This window comes from Octopus sinensis, linkage group LG7, assembly GCF_006345805.1.
Source record: "Octopus sinensis linkage group LG7, ASM634580v1, whole genome shotgun sequence".
NCBI classification, from domain to species: Eukaryota; Metazoa; Mollusca; class Cephalopoda; order Octopoda; family Octopodidae; genus Octopus; species Octopus sinensis.
Window position 1 is genome coordinate 70,900,760 of NC_043003.1, and position 7,500 is coordinate 70,908,259.

The 7,500-nt window shown below is 37.7% G+C and overlaps 1 protein-coding gene across 6 annotated transcripts in view; it reads left to right on the forward strand.

Moving 5' to 3' along the window:
* Positions 1-7,500, forward strand: part of LOC115214437 (neuropeptide FF receptor 2-like) — a 105,698-nt gene that overhangs the window by 56,046 nt on the left and 42,152 nt on the right. For 4 of the 6 annotated variants that reach the window (XR_005000072.1, XM_036504826.1, XM_036504827.1 and 1 more), the window contains exon 2: positions 5,239-5,325. The exons of the other annotated variants lie outside the window; for them this stretch is intronic. The gene's annotated coding sequence lies outside the window, so the exon portion shown is untranslated. The remainder of the gene's footprint in view (positions 1-5,238; positions 5,326-7,500) is intronic. 6 annotated transcript variants of the gene reach the window in all.

Consider the following 7,500-nt stretch of genomic DNA (forward strand, 5'->3'; position numbering starts at 1 on the left):
TTTATGTCAACCATGTTTGATGACATGCGCGTTAGTAGTGACACGCTGCGAATTTTAAAGAAACATGTGATGAACTTAGAAAAATAAAATTTCTTTGCAATATCATGTTATAAAAAGCTTATCTATAAATCTCTTTAGTTACAACTAAAACAGATATATGTTATATATGTATCATTCTAGATGCAGAATTGCGACGGAAATTGTAATGGCGACAAGTCAAGCTAAAATGTTCGCCATATTTCAATCGTGATAGTATAAGTTAGCCCTTTCGGTATTATATATACATACATACATACACACACACACATATATATATATGTATGTATGTATGTTATGTATATATATATATATATATATATATATATATATATATATATATATATATATATATATATATATAATATATATATATAATATATATGTATGTATGTATGTATATATATATATATATGTATATATGTATGTATATATATATATACAAATATATATTATACAGTACGTATTAATTTGTGGACGTTAGGGCAGCGGTCTAGTGGTCGGAGGATCGCAGTATCGATTCCCAGACCGGGCGTTGTATGTGTTTATTGAGCGAAAACACCTAAAAGTTCCACGAGACTCCGGCAGGTTGGGGGGGGGGGGCAACCCCTGTTGTACTCTTTCGCCACACCTTTCTCTCACTCTCTCTTCTTGTTTCTTGAGTAACGCTGCGATGGACTGGCGTCCCGTCCTGCTGGGGTAAACACATACGCCACAGAAACCGGGAAACCGGGCCCATCAGCCTGGCTAGGCTTGAAAAGGGCGACGTTTATCGTTTTTTTTTACGTATTAATTTAAGCCGCGCATGGATTTTTACATTCTGAAAATTACCCAAAATTTTCAAAGTTGAATATCAGCGCAAACCGGATACCGGTAAATTAAATATGACTTTTTTCTTCAACAAAATCTCCTGAAGCATTTTTGTTAAAAAGAAAAAAAAAAAAGACTCGAATGAATATGCAATCTCTTTTTCTTTCTTTGTCATTTGTATTACGCATGTCGAACTTAGCTTTTGAATACGTGCACCAGTATAATTTCAGTTAAATTGTGATACAAAAACAACATATATTCTTTGAAAACATATTCTACGGTTTTATTTTCATACATATATATACATAGAATAAATCTTCAGTTAAATTGTTTTAGCTACACAAAAACTATATAAATTTGACGCATTTTCAACCTTTCACCAGTATCTCAATATTATACACACACGCGCATATATATATTTGAAGAAAATGACTGGCTCAGCTGTGAAATTGGAACCTAGCGGATAAGCAATTATAGCACTTATCATACCTATTCGTTTAGATCACCAGTGAACTAATCTCCTCCTATTTTCTCTCTCTCTCTCTCTCTCTCTCGCTCTCTGTCTGTCTGTCTCTCTATCTCTCTCTCTCTCTCTCTCTCTCTCTCTCTCTCTCTCTTTATATATATATATATATATATATTATATATACATACATATTTCGTTTTTGAATTTGGTTTGCGAGATTCTTTATGTGAGTTCGTGTGCTGAAGATTATTTTGTAAGTATAAAATAGATTGATAAATAGAGTGGAAACTTTACCGGTGAGTATGTTAAATAATAAGGCACTAAAATAATAAGGCATATATATGCGTGTGTTGTCTGTGTGTGTGTTGTGTGTATGTGTGTGTGGTGTGTGTGTATGCGCGTGTGCGTGTGTATATGTGTGTGTGTCTTTGTGCCTGAGTGTGCTTTACCACCGCTTGACAACCGGTGCTGGTGTGTTTGTTTCCCCCAAAACTTAGCAGTTCCGAAAACGAGGGCACAAACCGATAGAATAAATACCAGGCTTTAAAAAACATTAAGTACTGCGGTGGCTTCAATCAATTAAAAATTCTTCAAATGGTGCCCCAGCATGGCCGCAGTCATATGATTGAAACAACTAAAAGTAATTAAAAAAGAAAAGATATAGAATCAATTGTCTATTGTTATTAACCTAATGATACAATCCATCAATCACTTTCGTAATATCATTTTTAATTATCAGCAATTATTCAATCATTTCCAATAATTCAATTATCTTCCATTATTTTGAGAACAATATCAACAAATGGTTTTATCCATTATTATCACAATATTTTCGTAAAACAATAACAATCCAAATAGAATTAGCTCGAGGCAAATAAATCAAATAAATTAGATATTTTCTCCCATCTGATACTTGGAAGTTCTGACCAATTTCTGAAATTTGGTGCCAAATTTCTAATGAATAATTTGTTTGATTCTTACGTTTAAATTGCACTGGATGACACCTTCGCGCGTCAGAAATTGTAACGATGATCCGGTGTAATTCAAATACAAAATGGATTCGATGTTGAATTAATTTTTTGAGAATAATGTCTGCACCTTTATCGGGCTTCCACACAATTTCCATCTACCAAATTCACTGGTCGACTTGCCTAAGGTCTGAACCCGAAGTGGTTGCAAAGCGAGTTTCTTAACCACAATATGAAAGGTCGGCGAGGCGGCAAGCTAGCAGAATCATTAGCACGCCGGGCGAAATGCTTAGTGATATTTCTTCTGCAGCTACGTTCTGAGTTCAAATTCCGCCGTGGTCGACTTTGCCTTTCATCCTTTCGGGGTCGATTAAATAAATACCAGATACGCACTGGGGTCGATGTAATAGACTTAATCTCTTTGTCTGTCCTTGTTTGTCCCTTCTATGTTTAGCCCCCTGTGGGCAATAAAGATATAAATATGAAAGTGTCTTCTTTCTACCAAGGAATGAACAATAATATATCCTAGCAGACAACGACTTTTTAGAGCAACGTAACGCATATAAACTTAACAGAACAAAACATAATCGAATTAATAATAATCTACATTGACATAAACTCGGTCCCAGGACCGAAGGGATATCCAGCTTTGCTTCTAAACCCCTGTTAACCAGCCTTGCTATTCACCTGAAAATACTTTATCAAGATTCTTTAGATGCCGGTCAAATACCCAAAATGTTAGAAGTAGTGATAACACTTTATTATATATCTCTATCTATCTATCTATCTATCTATCTATCTATCTATCTATCTATCTATCTATCTATCTATCTATCTATCTATCTATCTATCTATCTATCTATCTATCTATCTATCTATCTATCTATCTATCTATCTATCTATCCCTCTCTCTCTCTCTCTCTTTCTCTCTCTCTCTCTCTCTATATATATATATATAGATATATATATATATAAAGGACTGTGTAACGCATGGACAATTATAAAGCTGTTTCATCTTACATTTGAAAAGTTCTTGAGAGAATCATATCTAACAAAACATTTTGTCCAGTAGAACGTTTTAACAACACTCAACACACGGACGGAACTGTCTGACCCAACTGCTACAGCAATTCAACCAAACATCGTAAAGTTTGCTATGTAGACCAAAAAGCAAGAGTGTATAATTTGTTTCAACTGTACATACGCAAAAAAGAATGTCCTGAAATAAACTTAGAAAATTCCTCTGTTATGGAATACATTCATAAACACAAACTCAAGGAATGCTGGTGGAATATTCCCATCAAAACATCTGTCAAATGTAAACATAACAGGTCGGATATTGTTGCTTGGGACGGAGGAGCAAAATTTTGTACCGTCATAGAGGTCAGCTGCCCTGCTGATATAAAAATCTCTTTGAAAATCAAAGAACATGAGGATAGCTATGGACAACTGCTTCGAAACTTCCAGCTTCTATATCCAGACTATGAATTCATATTCATACCAACAATAATTGGAGCACTAGGTTTTGTTAGTAAATGCTTAAAGGAGAATCTGGATAAACTGGGATTTTCAGAAAGAGAAATCAACTGGGTAATTCGTACATTACAAGTGCAATCTGTGAGTGGAACAATAAAAATATGCAAAACTTTTCTAAAGTTCCAAATGTGAATTTGTCTGTGTTAACAACATCCCAAAGATGGAGCCGTGTATCTTTGTTTTAAACCGACTCCCTCCTCAGTGGAAGATTTACAATAATTAAAAAATAGAAGACATACATTCGTACATACATATATCGTCATATCATATGAAGTATAACAAAGTTTAAAACAGGAAAGAGCACCACATTATTGAATGCCCCTTGAATCTCCAGGGACAAAAAGCCCTTAAACAGGTCCTGCTTTTCATCCTGCAGGATGTCCAAAATCGCCCTCTTCCCTAACCAAACCCAATACGATTACTATGCTTAATCACCAACCACTCGAACATATTACATGTTGTACTAGGTTACATGTTGTACTAGGTTACATGTTACCAGTAACGGTTTCAAACGACCAGACATACATATATTTATGATGGGTTAACGCACACTTTTCCTTCAACCAAATTCGACTAACAATATCTTGCTCATCCCGCTACCCATGGTTGAACAAACTCAAGGTTTCAAACAATGGGGTCGAACCGGATGCACGTGATTACGAAGCAACCTTCTTAACCGTACAACCGTAACTACTAATGCTTCTTTTTCACACCTCTCTCTCCCTCTCCCTCTCTTTCCCCCTCACTCTTGCTTTCTCTCTCACTCCCCTCCCTCTCTCTTACTCTCCTCTCACACTCTTTTCCATCCCTCTCTCTCTCCCCTGCTCTCTCTTTCTTCCTTCTCCCTTTCTCTCTCTCTCTCTATCGTCCTCTCTCTCTCTCACACACACACAACACACACACACACACACACACACACACACACACACACACAATGCACACTCTTACACATCTTCAGTACATTTCTCTTCAGAGTCAAGCTTTTATACTCTTTTGCTGTTTTTCACCCCCCCCTCTCACCTCCTTTCTCTTCTCTCTCTGTCTCTCCCTTTTTTCTTCCTTTTTTCTTTTCTCCCTATCTCCCTCTCTCCCTCTCTTTGTTTCTCTCTTTGTTTCCAATGTATTCTTCCTTTGCTCACTGTTCATTACAATACCATTTCTACTTCACCATTTAAGGAACCTCCACCCCCTACATATGTCTTAATATATTCGTTTCTCATTTTTCTGTTCAAATAAGCTTCAAAGTTCAAGACAGAATAAATATACAAATAAATAAATAAATAAATAAATAAATAAATACATAAATAAAAGAATGAATAAGGCAGTTCTCGAGGAAACGAATTATCTCGGCAGGAATGGAAGCAGCAACAAAAAGAACCAGCAGAAAAAAATCTTATCATCGTTCTCTTTTCTTCATTTTAGCCTTTAAAGAATTCAGATTAAAAGCTGCTTTATCTTCGTCCATGAAAGCAGCAGCATATTGTAGAGTCAAGTTAAATATTTGATAAGGTAAGAAGAAATTATTAAAATATGCTAATACGTATGTAAAGTGAAAGTTGGTGCGGTTCTTCCCGTCGCTTTTTCTCTTGTCGTCGTTGTCGTCATTGCTGTCACTGTTTGAGTATACGCATATATGTACTTTGTGTATGGAGGTGCAATGGCCGAGTGGTTAGGGCAGCGGACTCGCGGTCGTAGGATCGCGGTTTCGATTCCCAGACCGGGCGTTGTGAGTGTTTATTGAGTGAAAATACCTAAGGCTCCACGAGATTCTGTCAGGGGATGGGGATGGAGGTGCAATAGCCGAGTGGTTATGGCAGCGGACTCGCGGTCGTAGGATCCCGGTTTCGATTCCCAGACCGGGCGTTGTGAGTGTTTATTGAGTGAAAACACCTAAGGCTCCACGAGATTCTGGCAGGGGGTGGGATGGAGGTGCAATAGCCGAGTGGTTATGGCAGCGGATTCGCAGTCGTAGGATCGCGGTTTCGATTCCCAGACCGGGCGTTGTGAGTGTTTATTGAGTGAAAACACCTAAGGCTCCACGAGATTCTGGCAGGGGGTGGGGTGGTGAACCCTGCAGTACTCTTTCATCACAACTTTCATTCTTTCTTCCTGCTTCTGTTGTACCTGTATTTCAAAGGGCCAGCCTTGTCAAACTCTGTGTCACGCTGAATCTCCCCGAGAACAACGTTAAGGGTACTCGTGTCTTATTTCTTTATTGCCCATAGGGGGCTAAACATAGAGGGGACAAACAAGGACAGACAAAGGGATTAAGTCGATTACATCAACCCCAGTGCGTAACTGGCACTTAATTTATCGACCTCGAAAGGATGAAAGCCAAAGTCGACCTTGGCGAAATTTGAACTCAGAAATTAACGGCAGACGAAATACTGCTAAGCATTTCGGCCGGCGCGCTAACGTTTCTGCCAGCTCGCTGCCTTTTTAAGGGTACTCGTGTCTGTGGAGTGCTCAGCCACTTGCACGTTAATTTCACGAGGAGGCTGTTCCGTTGATCGGATTAACTGGAACGGAATGCCACGATATAGTCGTACAAACTCGGGTAATATATATGCATTCCGCACGTATGTACGAACTTAAAATGCAAGCATTCATCATTTCAACCATATGATTATGTACTCAAAATAATTCTGCAGTAAATATGTTAGAAGAGTGAAGTAATATATATTTTTTTATACATAATAAACTCATAATTTAATGATTTATCAGTGGCCAACATACTAATAATATAAATTAAACATTATGGTATTTTCAAATCATTAAATAATGACTCTATCCTTATTATACACACACACACACACACACATATATATATATATGCACCCTTTTAAAGCCTAGCCAGGCTCATGGGTCCGGTTTCCCGGTTTCCATGGCGTATGTGTTCCCCAGCTGGACGGGACGCCAGTCTATCGCAGCGTTACTCATTTTTACCAGCTGAGTGAACTGGAGTAACGTGGAATGAAGTGTTTTGCTCAAGAACGCAACGCGTCGCCCGGTCCAGGAATCGAAACCACAATCTTACGATCATGATGCTGACACACTAACCACTAAGCCACGCGCCTACACACACACACACACACACGCACACACACACACACACGCACACACACACACACACATATATATATATATATATATATATATATATATATATATATGCGTTTGTCGCTGGAAAAAGCATATAGTATTATATAGTATATATATAGAAAAAATATCTCTCTTATGGTAAAGGTGTGAAAACAGCCATTTTGTTCAGGATCGCCATCTATCAGGAATCCCAGACATCGATGTTTCGAGTTTATTGATTCTTGTCAATGGGATGTACCTAAGAGAGACAACTCTGAACAAACTTATAAAGCAATAGCTTTGTTTAAAATTCTGTGAACACGCTGACTGATTTACGCTGGTAGATCGCCCGATCGAGAAAATATATATGCCTACATACTTACATGAAATGTGATGGCCAACTAGTATACAAAGAGGTTCCTCTCAGAGGGTAGCTTTATATTTTCCCAGTCTGATAATGCCCAGGTCTTAATGTTGCTGGATTTAGGATATCCGAACTGCATTACTCTCTCTCTCTCTTCTTTCCCTCTTTCTCCCCTCTCTATCTCTACTTCTCTCTATCAATCTATCTATCTATATCTATCTTTACATACATAGACGTAG